Here is a 12,852-nt window from a genome sequence, read left to right as displayed (position 1 = left end):
CTAATTCTCTTTCTAAATCTCGAAATACATATGGGTGCCAATAACATTGATGGCAGCCTTAACTAGGGGTGACAATGACTACCTCGATTACCCGAAAGAACCAGAGCTGTTTATGCCGGTTCTAGATCTTCATTTTCATATATGATAGGAAATTAATACCCGACCGGTGTTACTTGATTGGAACCGATAAGACTGCGATACTATCGGGTATATAACACACGATTATTTGATTCTTTTGTGAATTTTAAGGTCCCTATTATTTGTTCTTTGTTAATTATGTTCTAAACATGTCATTTGAGTTTTTCGTTTATACATATCATTCTTAATTGATAATCACGATGTACTTATAATAAATTTTTGGATTAATTCCATCTTAGCCTCCTAAAAATTACCAACTCACCAAAATGGCCCCCTTAAAGATCACCAATTTCTAAATTGGCCCCCTAAACTCTATTGTCGGCAACTTTTCCATCTACATTAACGACTTTATAATATAAATCTCAGCTTTGCCCTTTTTCTTTTCCTACTTTCTCCTTCCCATTAATTTCTTTTCTCTCTCTTATTAATTTATTCGCTCTCTCTCTCTCTCTCTCTCTTCATCATTTTAATCATTTTGAACTACTTTCATTTTCATCGCCATCATTTCTAATATTTCTCTCTCTAATTAATTTCTTCTTTATTCTCCAACATTTCAAAAAATTAAAATACCTCCATCATCATCTTCAAAATTTTCTAATGGGATTTTGCTAGAAGATATTTTATTTAAAATAATCAAAATTATTTTGTAGGAAAGGAATTCTAGATTTCTCTTCTTTTATTATGTTTTATTCATTTTTCTCTCTATTAGAAAATCATCTTGAAATTTCTTCTCTCAAGATAGTAAGAATTAACTTTTCACTTTTTAGAATTCCCGACTTAAATTTCAACAAAAATGAACTCCTCTCTTAAAACATTAAATCACTAACAATTACTCAATATCTCATACATGTTCAAACCCTAAACCAATTCAAAACCCTCTATCAAGACTTAATTATTTCATTTTGGGTTACTTCAAAACCCTCTTTCAAGAGAAGAAATTTCAAGATGACTTCTTGATGAAGATAAAGATGAAGAATGAAGAGAAGACAAGACAGGAAGAGAAGATAAGAGGGAAGAAGAGAAATGTGAGCTTTTTTTCTCAAAAATAATATTGATTTTTTATAGTCCAAAAAACGGGTCCTAATAGTAGATATAATCCTCTCTAATCCTATAAAGAGTTTTAAAACCAAAAAAATAACATAAATGGATATCTAGCCCATTTGGTCTCATCTAGAGAGAAAACACAAATCTCTAGAATAAATATTATTTCATAATCCCTAATCTAACCTTTCTATATTTTATAACTAATTTATCTTCGAAATCTATGCATATCTTTTTCCATATTTATCTCACATATTTCTCTCCAATCATGTTTCTATTCAAAGTAAGGATATCTTCATTATTATCTCCCATATTTCTCTCCAATCATGTTTCTATTCAAAGTAAGGATATCTTCATTATTTTCAGTAACGGAAACTCTTTATTTGATTTCTCTAAAACCGATTTAGTTGACAAACCTCCATTAAACTCAGAAAATCTTCTTCTTCTACATTATATTGCTGTCCAAATTCATCATTTATCAGGTTTAATACTTTCGAAATCTTTATAAACACCATTGTTAATATCTAATATTTCTTCTTATAACTAAAACCTTAATTATTTCGCTCTATTATAAAACGTATCAGATTTATTATACATATCTATAAGATCTGTTTACTAATTCATTAACTTCGAATGTATGATGTTTATTTTCTCTCTCTAAAATTTTCATAACTGTTTAAGATCTTTATGTTTATTCCTTATTCAATGATTTATAACTAAAACCCTAAAATTTTCATAACTGTTTAAGATCTTTATGCTTATTCCTTATTCAATGATTCCTTCAAAGTTAGTATGTTATGTTTGCATCCAGTGATAATATCATATTTCTTTAGATCTATGTTTAATCTTCTGTTGTTTCTGATATTTCGTGAGATCAGATTATCAATCATCAATCGAATGTTTGATGTTTATTTTCTTTCTCTCTCTTAAAATTTCATTTATGTTTTTGATCTTGATGTTTAATCCTTCAACTCGAGTTTGACATTATTGCAATCAATCATCATAGCAGATATATTTAGATTTGTAGTTTAAGCTTTCTCATTTTTTTTTGTTCAGATCTGGTTTTCAATCCGTACGGATTTATGAAACATTTGTTCTTTCGTACGGTTACTCATAACAGAATTTACAGTACATGTACTGTATCGTAAATTACCACAATTTATAGTAAATTATGGGTAATTTATAGAACATTACCCGTGCTTTAACACCAAAACAGTACTCATTTCATTAGTAGAAATACTTCGCTTTACTATCAAATCTCGTGTACTTTGCAATAAAGTATATATAATTTACGTATATCTTCATGTTCTTACCATTATGTATACAATTTATGTATAAGTGCACATAAATTATGTATTATTTATTTACCATTACGTGTACTTTTCACCCAAAACAGTAGCCTTGATAAGTTTACCAAACTACTCAAAACCTTCAAATGTTGTCAAACTTTGACAAACATTATATATAATTTACGAAACTGTACATGTAGTTTATAATACAATATATGATTTTTTTTTTCTTTAATGTATGTGTATTTATGTGTGTAGATTTGATATACCAGATGAAATTTCAAAGAGAATCATCAAATCAAAGTGAGTCAAAGTGAGTCAAAGAAATTTCAGGATGGGCACCATTTTTGAACCAAAGAAGATTTTGTACTTTTTTTTTGTAACAGAATGTAAAGGATGTGTAATGTAAAAAAAAAAATTATGTGTCATGTAAAAGAAATTATGTGTAATTTATTGAACAAGACCCACATACATTTGATAAATTATGTTGTATACTTGACAAATGATGGTTTCCTCGTCATAAACAATACATAATTTACGTATTTGTTTCATAATTTTTATTCTATGTGTATTTATGTATGAGTAAAAACGAAAACATATGTTGCTTTAATGTTCCCAGAAAAATATACTATTTCCAAAACTGAAAGTTAAGTGAGAGAAAGTGATATATATGTTTTGTATATTAACCCTCAAATCACGTAAATTGATCCTAGAAAATATACTATTTCCAAATCTGAAAGTTAAGTGAGAGAAAATTGATTTGAATCGAAAAAAATTTACATAGTAAGAGAGAGAAAATTGATTTGGTTTCCAAATATGTAAAGAGAGAGAAAATTGATTTGGTTACGATTTTTGTTTTGAATTGATTTGGAAATAGATTTGCTTTCCAAAACGGTTAGAAGATAGAGAAAAATCAATTTCGGATTTATAGTTAGTTGCTTTAAATCCCCTAAATCACGCCCACATTAGAAACATTCCAAATTCACCCTACAAAATTAAAAATCCCATGATTTTTGTAGGAGGGACATGGACGGTAGTTCTCTCATAAAGAATGGGTTATTATGTCCATAATGTAAAAGGACTAAATATCCATGTTTTGGGAAGATTGGATCATAAACCTTTTTTGAATATTATTTTGGTCTATATACCCACGGACCTTTTTTTAATAAAATGTCTTCTAGCAAAATCTCAACAGAAAATTTTGAAGATGATGATGGAGGTAAAATATTTTAAAAATATTGGAGAATGAAGAAGAAATTAATTAGAGAAAGAAATATTGAAAAAGATAGTGATACAAATTGATGAAGATGATGAAGAGAAAAAATAAATTCATAAGAGAGGGAAACGAAATTAATGAATGGGATAAACTAGGAAAAGCAAAAGGACAAAGCTGAGATTTACATTTTAAAGGCTTTAATGTGGATGGAAAAGTTGACGACAATTGAGTTTAGGGGGCCAACTTGGAAGTTGGTCATCTTTAGGGGGCCATTTTAGTGAGCTGGTCATCTTTAGGAGGCTAAAATAGAATTAACCCTAAATTTTACGACAACTTAAAATATATAATATAAGATGTGTTCCAAATTTTAATAACTCGTTCATGTATCTCTTATTTTCTAGGTTATACAAAAAGTGTTTGAGTTTTTGAGTGAAGTATAACTTTCCTGATTAGTGGTAAAAAATGATTAAATAAAAAGTTTGAGAGAGAACCGATACCCGACGGGTACCCGCACCTTTTATAGTTTCCAGTTCTGGATCCTTAAATTATAGAAATGAAGCAGGTAGGATCTGAAACTGTAATTTTTAATGGGTTCCGATTTTGGGTAGTAAGATACCCGAAATAGAACCAACTTGTTGACACCCCCGATCTTAACATAAGTCATGCTTTGGAGATCGACCTTGCTGAACAAATCCAAAATTCTTCAAAATGAGTTGGTGGGTCGTAAACTAGATTAGATATCGACTCATATTCAAGACACTTTCAACATGATCCTTAACTCTTTCCTGCACCGTCCGTATCAAACACCATGTAAAATACAAGTGCTGATAATTCCTTCCAATCCTGCATTCCTTCCTGTCACAACCTACTCCACCTCTCAATAAATAAATGACCTCATTTAAACGGCTAAACCACTCCATCTTTCAAATATCAATTGTTAACATAATATCCATGCTTTCTTGTTTCATATCTTACTTCCTAAAAAAAAAAAATTTGTCCCTCATGGGGCCTCTCTGTTACTAAATTAAGACCGGTGATTTACGGATTATTCATCTTTCAACCATTGGTTTCGTCTCAACTCTCAAGTCTCCTTAAGACTGTAACGAGTCTGTTATTTTTTAATATAGTACAAATAATTGGAATAGCTTTCCAACCCTTTTCCTATTTTTTTTCCAACCTTTTATTTTTATTTTCCTTAAACAATTGTCACGCCTCACATCTAGATGGTCAAAATCATTATATTCATACCCCATCTCCTACTTCACCATTATTCCCTACTTCTGTTACCTTTTTAGTTTTTCCACACACACCAACCAATTAAAGATAACACTTTTTTTCTCTGTCTACTTCATCTACCCACCTACTTTACCCATCTTTGTCCTTATAAAACAACACACTTCAAACCCTAATTCCCATATCACTTCCATCTTTCTAGATCACCATTGTTTCTACTAGTAAGAACTTTATTTTCCTTGGTAGAGTTTTCAATGGCAGGAATTCAATCTTTGGTCGCAATCTTCTCTATCTTCATCTTCATTTCTAGCATACTAGTTGATGCCAAATCCCATTCTTTTGGAAAGGTTTTAGACCCTGTAAAAATGGGTCTTGGAAAAGAAAAATTTAGTCATTTTCGTGTTTACTGGCACGATATCGTTTCGGGCCCAAATCCAACTGCAATTCGAGTAGCGGCTGCACCATCGACCAACAAGTCACCAACGGGCTTCGGTGCTATAGTGATGATAGACGACCCCTTGACAGAGGGACCAGAGTTAAGTTCCAAACTCCTTGGACGTGCCCAAGGATTGTATGCAGCTTCGTCCATAAACGATGCGGGATTACTAATGAACATGAATTTTGTTTTCATGACCGGAAAATATAACGGAAGTACAATTAGTATTATGGGAAAGAACGCGGTGATGTCGAAAGTTAGGGAAATGTCCATAGTCGGTGGTAGTGGGCTTTTTCGATTTGCTCGTGGATATGTTCAAGCCCAAACTAACAAGTTCAATCTGAAAAATGGTGATGCTACTGTTGAGTATAACATTTATGTCTTTCATTATTGAAGGATTTTTGTTTTGGCCAACTACTTTGGCTTATTTTGTTTTAGATTTGACTTGTCAGTTTTATAAAAATGAAATAGCTAGATGGTATGATTTGTAAGACTATTTGGTTATTTCGTGAGTTATTAATATATAATATTATCGGATTCACAAAATTGAATGAAGTGGTTGAGTATAGTTGTTTCGTTATATCTCTAAGCTATCTGGTTTTTGTCGGAGTTTTGGAGGAATAAAACCGACTTAACAATATGTTTGAGCACAACTAAGTTTGTTTCCAAATCACATTTCTAAAATTTCATGTTCTCACCTAGTCACCTATATCAAACTCAACTAGGTTAAAACAACTTTCGATTTGTTAAGTTAATTGAGATTAAGAAATACAATCCCAGTTTAGGTTTTGATGGCGGTCATGAGTAGGGGTGAGAAATTCCCTCACAATTTTAGTTTTTCGGTGGTAGTGATGGCGATGGATGGTCGGTGATAGCGGTAATTATATTGTCCGTAAAACAGTTAATCGATGGAATTCGAGAGAAAATCTAAAAAAGTATTTTTCATTAATAGAAATAAATATGTAGAACAATTAACTAATGGAATGATAGGGAGACTTAAGAGATTTATTTGGTCTATGGGTTGAGGATATTTTGAGTAAAAGGACAATCTAAGTAATTAAAACTTACTTGGTAACCAAAACTACAAAAATTATTAGGGCAAAGTGTAATTTCTTCACATCACTTGGACACTTGGATATATCTTCCGCTTTGTCTTAAAAAAAAAAGAATATCTTCCACTCAAATACAAATAACTTGTTTAATTATTTACTTAATTTGAGTTAACCCATTAAGTAAGATATCTAGTAACATCAAATCATAATAAATTTTTTTTTTTTTTTTTTGGAAGTCGACTACGAACTACGTATGTCATTACATTTGGCACTTGATACATCATAGATGTGATAAGCTCGATAACCGCCCACTCAAACACTAACAGGACCGGGCCTATAGCCCAACTAGAACATGTCCTAAAGGCCAACAACAATCATAATAAATTGGAAGGGAGAGAATCATTTTATTTAAAGAAAAAACAACACAATCCATATAACTTTTAAAAGGAAAAAGAAAGATAAAGTGCCTATAAAAGCTTACTTCATATACAAGCCGACTAGAGTAACTCTAGCCAATTTGGTCTCTTTCTGACTTCCAATTGCAAGTTGGCAACAGAAACTCTACCCCATTTGATCTCCATTGCCACCTTCACTTTATTTCTCTTCTCCATTATGGCCGCCAATGGCGTTGCCGGAAAACATCAACAATTTTCTACAAGACTGGATCCAATAACAAAACATGGTTTGAAGAAGGAACAACTAAGTCATCTACACTTCTACTTACATGACACTTTTAGTGGACCTAATGCTACTGCAATTCGAGCCGCTTCATACCCATGTCTATCAAAACACAAACAAACCCGTTCGGTGATGTTTTCGTGATAGATGATCCGCTAACAGAAGGCACAGAAATAAGTTCGAAACTCGTAGGAAGGGTGTAAGTTTTCATGAACTCTAAAATTTTATTTCCAATTATCTTCTCATTGTTTACAACCTTTATTTATAGAGATAGAAAGGAAAAGAAAGTAACAGAAAAGTTTGTTACTAGAAACAGAAAACAGAATTGAAAGAAAAGTTAGTTTGTTAACTAACTTAAAACTAACTTTTCTTTAACAATTGGTGAGTGCTCTTAGCATATCTGAGATGTCACCGAGCTGGGCTGAAATGGGCTGCATTCGTTGACTCCATCCTGTTAACTCCATCTTGACTATTGATTCAAGTTGACCATATAAGATTCCTTGTAATCCCTAATTGCTTAACTCATCGAAATGTAAAACCCTAGTTCTCTCACTGGTTCTCTCACTGGTTCTCTCAAAGGGCTCAGGGGATATATGTCTTCGCTTCACAAAACGAAATTAGTTTGTTAATGAATATAAATTTCGTGTTTTCGGTAGGAAAATATAACGGGAGTACTTTGAGTTTACAAGGAAGGAACTTGGATTTTGCTAAAGTAAGAGAGTTGCCGATTGTCGGTGGTAATGGGGTTTTCCGATTTGCTCGAGGTTATGCTTTGCTTAAGACACACTCATTTGATCGTGAGACCGCTGTTATTCAGTATGATATGTTTGTCTATCATAATTGATAAAATTAATATACATGTATAAGTAATGTCCCAAATGACATATGCAATTACATTTTTTTAGTTGATAAAAGTTAGGGTTTATTTGATGCACATATGATTTTGGAAATCAATAGAAAAAATCAATTTGGGAATAATATTGGAAATAAATTGAAATGAGATATTGTTCTAGTTGGATTTGATTTTGGAAAATATGGAATCTGGGTCTTGCATTGGAAATTAAATGAAAAATATCTCTCAGTTAATTTGCCCTGATTGTAGAAACAAATTGAAATAGATTGGTGTTTGAATTGGGGTTAGGTGTCGTTTGGCAATCAAAAGTAAAAGTACTTTTGCTTGTAGTAGAAGTTCTTTTGCTTTAAAAAAGTAAAAAAGTTTCAAAAGTATATTTGACAAAAATGTTACTTATAAGTAAAAAAGTCAAAAAGTTAGTTTGGTAACTCAATTTACTTTTGATAATTTTATTTTTCTTTCTCATAGAGATAGTTGATTTTAATTGAATTTGTTTATGATTTCCACTATTACTCTCGTATACGAAGTAGTGATGATATTAATGGTAGTGGTGGTGCGATGAAGGTATGGTTATGGATCTGGTGGTGGTTGACGTTTGATAGTGGGGGTGGTAGAGGAATGATGGTGGCGATGGTGGTGGTGGAAGTACGGTGGTGGAAGTGGAAGTACGATGGTGGTGATGGTGGAAATAAGGTGGTGGTTGGGATACGGTGGTTGTGGTGGTGGGGATACGGTGGTGGTGGTGGTGGATAAGATACGTGAGAGATAGTGACGGAGTTATGGTGGTGGTTGTATGGTGGTGGTGGTATGGTGATGGTGGATAAGATATGTAGGTGGTAAAGATGGAGGTATGGTGGTGGCGGTGATGAAAGTACCGTGGTGGTGAAGGTATGGTGGCGGTGAAGGTATGGTGGTGGTGGTAGTGGTGGTGGTGAAGGTATCGTGGTGGCGGTGGTGGTGGTGGTGGTGAAGGTATCGTGGTGGTGGTGGTGGTGGAGCTAGGAGGTGTGGTGGTGTATGGTGGTGGTGGTACGAAGGTGGTGGTTAAGGTGTGGTGGTGGTAGTTGAGGTAGGGTGGTGGGGGAGGTGCAATGCTTGTTGTGGTGTTGGTGTGGGGGGGGGGGGGGGGGGGGGGTAGAATGGTATGGTAGAAGCTTAGTTGTGGTAGTGGAGTAGAGATAGACAAAAAAAATCGTCAAGTAAAATTCATGCATGTCTCAAAAAAAAGTTACTTTACTTTGAAGTCAAAAGCTAAAAATTTTAACTTTAAAAGAAAGTCAAATTTTAACTTAAATGAAGTCGGTAATTTTTGCGTACCAAACTAACTTTTTGACTTTTCTACTTAAATAAGTGAAAAAGTAACTTATTTTAGTGTTGCCAAACGACACCTTAATCTTAGAAATAAGTAAAAATGATTAGCATTATAAGGGCAATATTCTCACTTGCTTAATCCCTTAATCTGAATTAAGGGCCAAGTTTACCAAATACTTGGTCTAAATTAGTGGACCACTTCAAGAGGGTTTAAGGTTGGGGTCGGTATGAGCTAAGGTGCTTGTAACAATTTCCCATCAACTAATTGACCTTAGAGGTACGGAAACCCAATTCCTTCTACACCTATTGGGCCCAAAAATTTAAATGCACCCCTCAATGTTAAATGCACAAACATCTCTTTTGACTTGAACAGAATAGTTTGACTAAAGTCAAGCTAGAATATTCCAATTGAATGGTCACTCAGACTGAACGATTCAGATCTGAATTTGTCTAACTAGGGGTTTTTAGGTCGTGTAGGATCTCCCTTTTTTTTTTTTGAATTGTTCAACGTGCGCTTCGAACCCTTAAAGTGGAAGAACTTCTTCACCTAAGAAGAAAAATTTATGGGGGGCCCTTAATTTGTGTTAAGTGCAATTATGGCTCAATTAGTAGATAAACTATAATTGGGAAAAAAAAACTATAAAATAAATTTGTGTTAAGTGTAGTTAAACTTAAGTTTTTGAGTGAATGGACTGATGGGGGTCCCTTGATAGTGTCATTGGTTGTTGGATAATATAAACAAATAGAGGAAAAAGACTCAACCACAGCTTTGTAATATCAGTACTACAAACATCTAGAAAAAAGTTATATTCTAGGTGAAAAAAAAAAAAAAGAAATCAGAGAACATCAATTGTTTCTCAAAAGCCATTGTTCAGTTATCTCCCAATATCAGTACTACCCTTTTTATGGCTTCAAAACAAACAAAATCCAAATAGGGAAATTTTAAAAGGCCCCCCGTTTTTGTTAAAAGGCCTCCCCGCTAAAAGCGCCCCTCATTATAACCCATTTGGTTATAGGGCCCCCTCTACAAAAGAGCACCTCCTTCATCAATATTTGACCTAACGGCAAAAGTTAACGCCGTTAGGTCAAACTTAACCCAAGACCGGTGATGTTGACCACGCCACATCATCATCTTCTCCGGCAAGGTCGCCGGCCGGCCAAACTTCCGGCCGGCCGGCAACCTTCAAATTTTTTTTTTTTTTTTTTTATTTTCTCTCTTCTCTCTCTCTCTCTCTAAAAACAATATTTTTTTTTTATTTTATTTTTAAACTCTCTCTCTCTCTAGATCTAGAGAGAGAGAGAGAGAGGCAGATCCATTGAAGGTCTGCGAACAGACCTTCAATGGATCTGCCTCTCTCTCTCTAGATCTAGAGAGAGAGAGAGAGTTAAAAAAAAAAAAAAAAAATTATTTTTAGAGAGAGAGAGATAAGAGAGAAAATAAATAAAAAAAAATTTGAAGGTTGCCGGCCGGCCGGAAGTTTGGCCGGCCGGCGACCCTGCCGGAGAAGATGATGATGTGGCGTGGTCAAATGATGGAGAGAAAATGTGGGTGAAATACACCTTTAAAGGGGGTTTTTTTCACCCATTCAAAGAGGGGGGCCCTTTAACCAAGCTAAGTCAAAGGTTTTTTACTAAGTCAACGAAACTATGGGGAGGCCTTTTAACAAAAACGGGGAGGCCTTTTAAAATCTCCCATCCAAATAATACTTTCTTAACATTCTCCTTTTACACACCATATAAGTATCTATTATATAAAACAGAAGAGAAAACGATGACTGGGACAAACATCCTTATTTAATTAGGCATATTGACTAGAAGTCCTCAAAATTTAAAATATAGTCCTTCGTAGAAATAAAGTTACCTATTTACAAAACAATAATCGTTTCCTTCTTAGAAATAAAATAACTACTTTAAGAAAACAAGAAACAAAATAAATTTCAAGGGTTAAAAAAAGAAATTAAAATCTCTCTCTCAATAAAGAAATGAAAGGGTATCTCTCTCTCTCTCAATAAAATAATAATTAATTTAAGATAAAATAAACAAAAAAAATAATACAAAAAAATAATAACTAATAAAAATCTCGCTCTCAATAAAATATAACAATAAATTTCGTAACATTTGATTAATACAAGTATCTGTGCCCTAGGGCATGGGATATACCTTAGTCTATATAATAAAACAGAAGGGAAAACGATGACTGAGACAAACATCCTTTTTTAATAAAGGATATTGTCTAGAAGTCCTTCTCAAAATTTAAAATATAGTCTTTTGTAGAAATAAAGTTACATATTTAAAACACAATAATCGTTTCCTTTTTAGAAATAAAATAACTAATTTAAAAAAAATAAAATAAAATAAATTTTAAAGGTTTAAAAAAAGAAATTAAAATCTCTCTCTTTCTCTCTTTCAATAAAATAGTAACTAATTTAAGAGAGAAGAAACAAAAAATAATAATAACTAATAAAATCCCTCTCTCTCTCAATAAAATATAACAATAAATTTTGTAACATTTGATTGATACAAGTGCCCGTGCTCTAGGGCACGACATATACCCTAGAAGCCCTTCTCAAAATTTAAAATATAGTCCTTCGTATAAAAAAAGTTACCTATTTAAAAAACAATAATCCTTTTTTAATAAAGGATATTGTCTAGAAGCCCTTCTCAAAATTTAAAATATAGTCCTTCGTAGAAATAAAGTTACCTATTTAAAAAACAATAATCCTTTCCCTCTTAGAAATAAAATAATTAATTTAAGAAAAAAAGAAACAAAATAAATTTCAAGGGTTAAAAAAAGAAATTAAAATCTCCCAATCTCTCAATAAAATAATAACTAATTTAAGAGAAAAGAAACAAAAAAATAATACAGAAAAATAACAACTAATAAAAAATCTTTCTCTCTCAATAAAATATAACAATAAATTTTGTAACATTTGATTGATATAAGTGTCCGTGCCCTAGGGCACGGGATATACCCTAGTATATAATAATAGTAAATCTTTTGAAATGGGGTTTTTCTTTATTTAGTTAAAAAGCATAACTTGATACCTAAATGATGATAAGTTTAACTTAATTTGGATAAAATAGTGTTTCTTGTAGTGTTTTCTATATATTTCAAAAATTGTTAAATTTTAATTTATTTAACTTAGCAAGTATTTCTCAATTTGCAATTTGACACCCATGTGGTTGTGGAAGAAATGAATAGCGTTTTAAAAATGTTGGAATTTTATTGTATTTTAATTTAATGTAATCTTTTTAACATTCTCGAAGCCTGAATTATAAAACCTACGCTTACAACTTATTTGGATTAACTACATTGTACTCAGGGCCGTGTGGTGAGGGTGCAGGTCAGGCGTCTACTTAGGGCACCCCACCACAAGGAGCCTCTTTTTGGAAGCTAGCTCTTCAATCTCTCTACCTTAGACATACGTACCATGTACAATTGAAATCCCCACTTACGTCTACGAAAAAAATGAGTGGACACTTAAAATAGTCTTCTCACTCTTTGATAGGGCATGCATTTTAGATACAAGATATTCATTGGTACGATCTGATACTATGGTGAAAATCGACTGTACGTGTGTCTAAGTCTGTACATATACATGTTT

The 12,852-nt window shown here is 32.7% G+C and overlaps 2 pseudogenes across 1 annotated transcript; both read left to right on the top strand.

Annotated features, from left to right (window-relative positions):
- The first annotated feature begins 4,994 nt into the window (after positions 1–4,994).
- LOC147545758 (dirigent protein 22 pseudogene) lies at positions 4,995–5,899 on the top strand (annotated as a pseudogene). The gene has a single exon (XR_015224067.1). The product of XR_015224067.1 is annotated as a dirigent protein 22 pseudogene (transcript).
- A 1,118-nt stretch (positions 5,900–7,017) lies between these two features.
- LOC147545757 (dirigent protein 22 pseudogene) lies at positions 7,018–7,927 on the top strand (annotated as a pseudogene).
- Positions 7,928–12,852: the final 4,925 nt, after the last annotated feature.

The sequence above is a fragment of the Eschscholzia californica genome, unplaced genomic scaffold, assembly GCF_041429995.1.
Source record: "Eschscholzia californica isolate CP2 unplaced genomic scaffold, dmEscCali1.0.p SCAF_4, whole genome shotgun sequence".
Lineage (NCBI taxonomy): Eukaryota > Viridiplantae > Streptophyta > Magnoliopsida > Ranunculales > Papaveraceae > Eschscholzia > Eschscholzia californica.
Note: the sequence above shows the minus strand (reverse complement) of the source record. Positions and strands in the feature narration are given on the sequence as shown.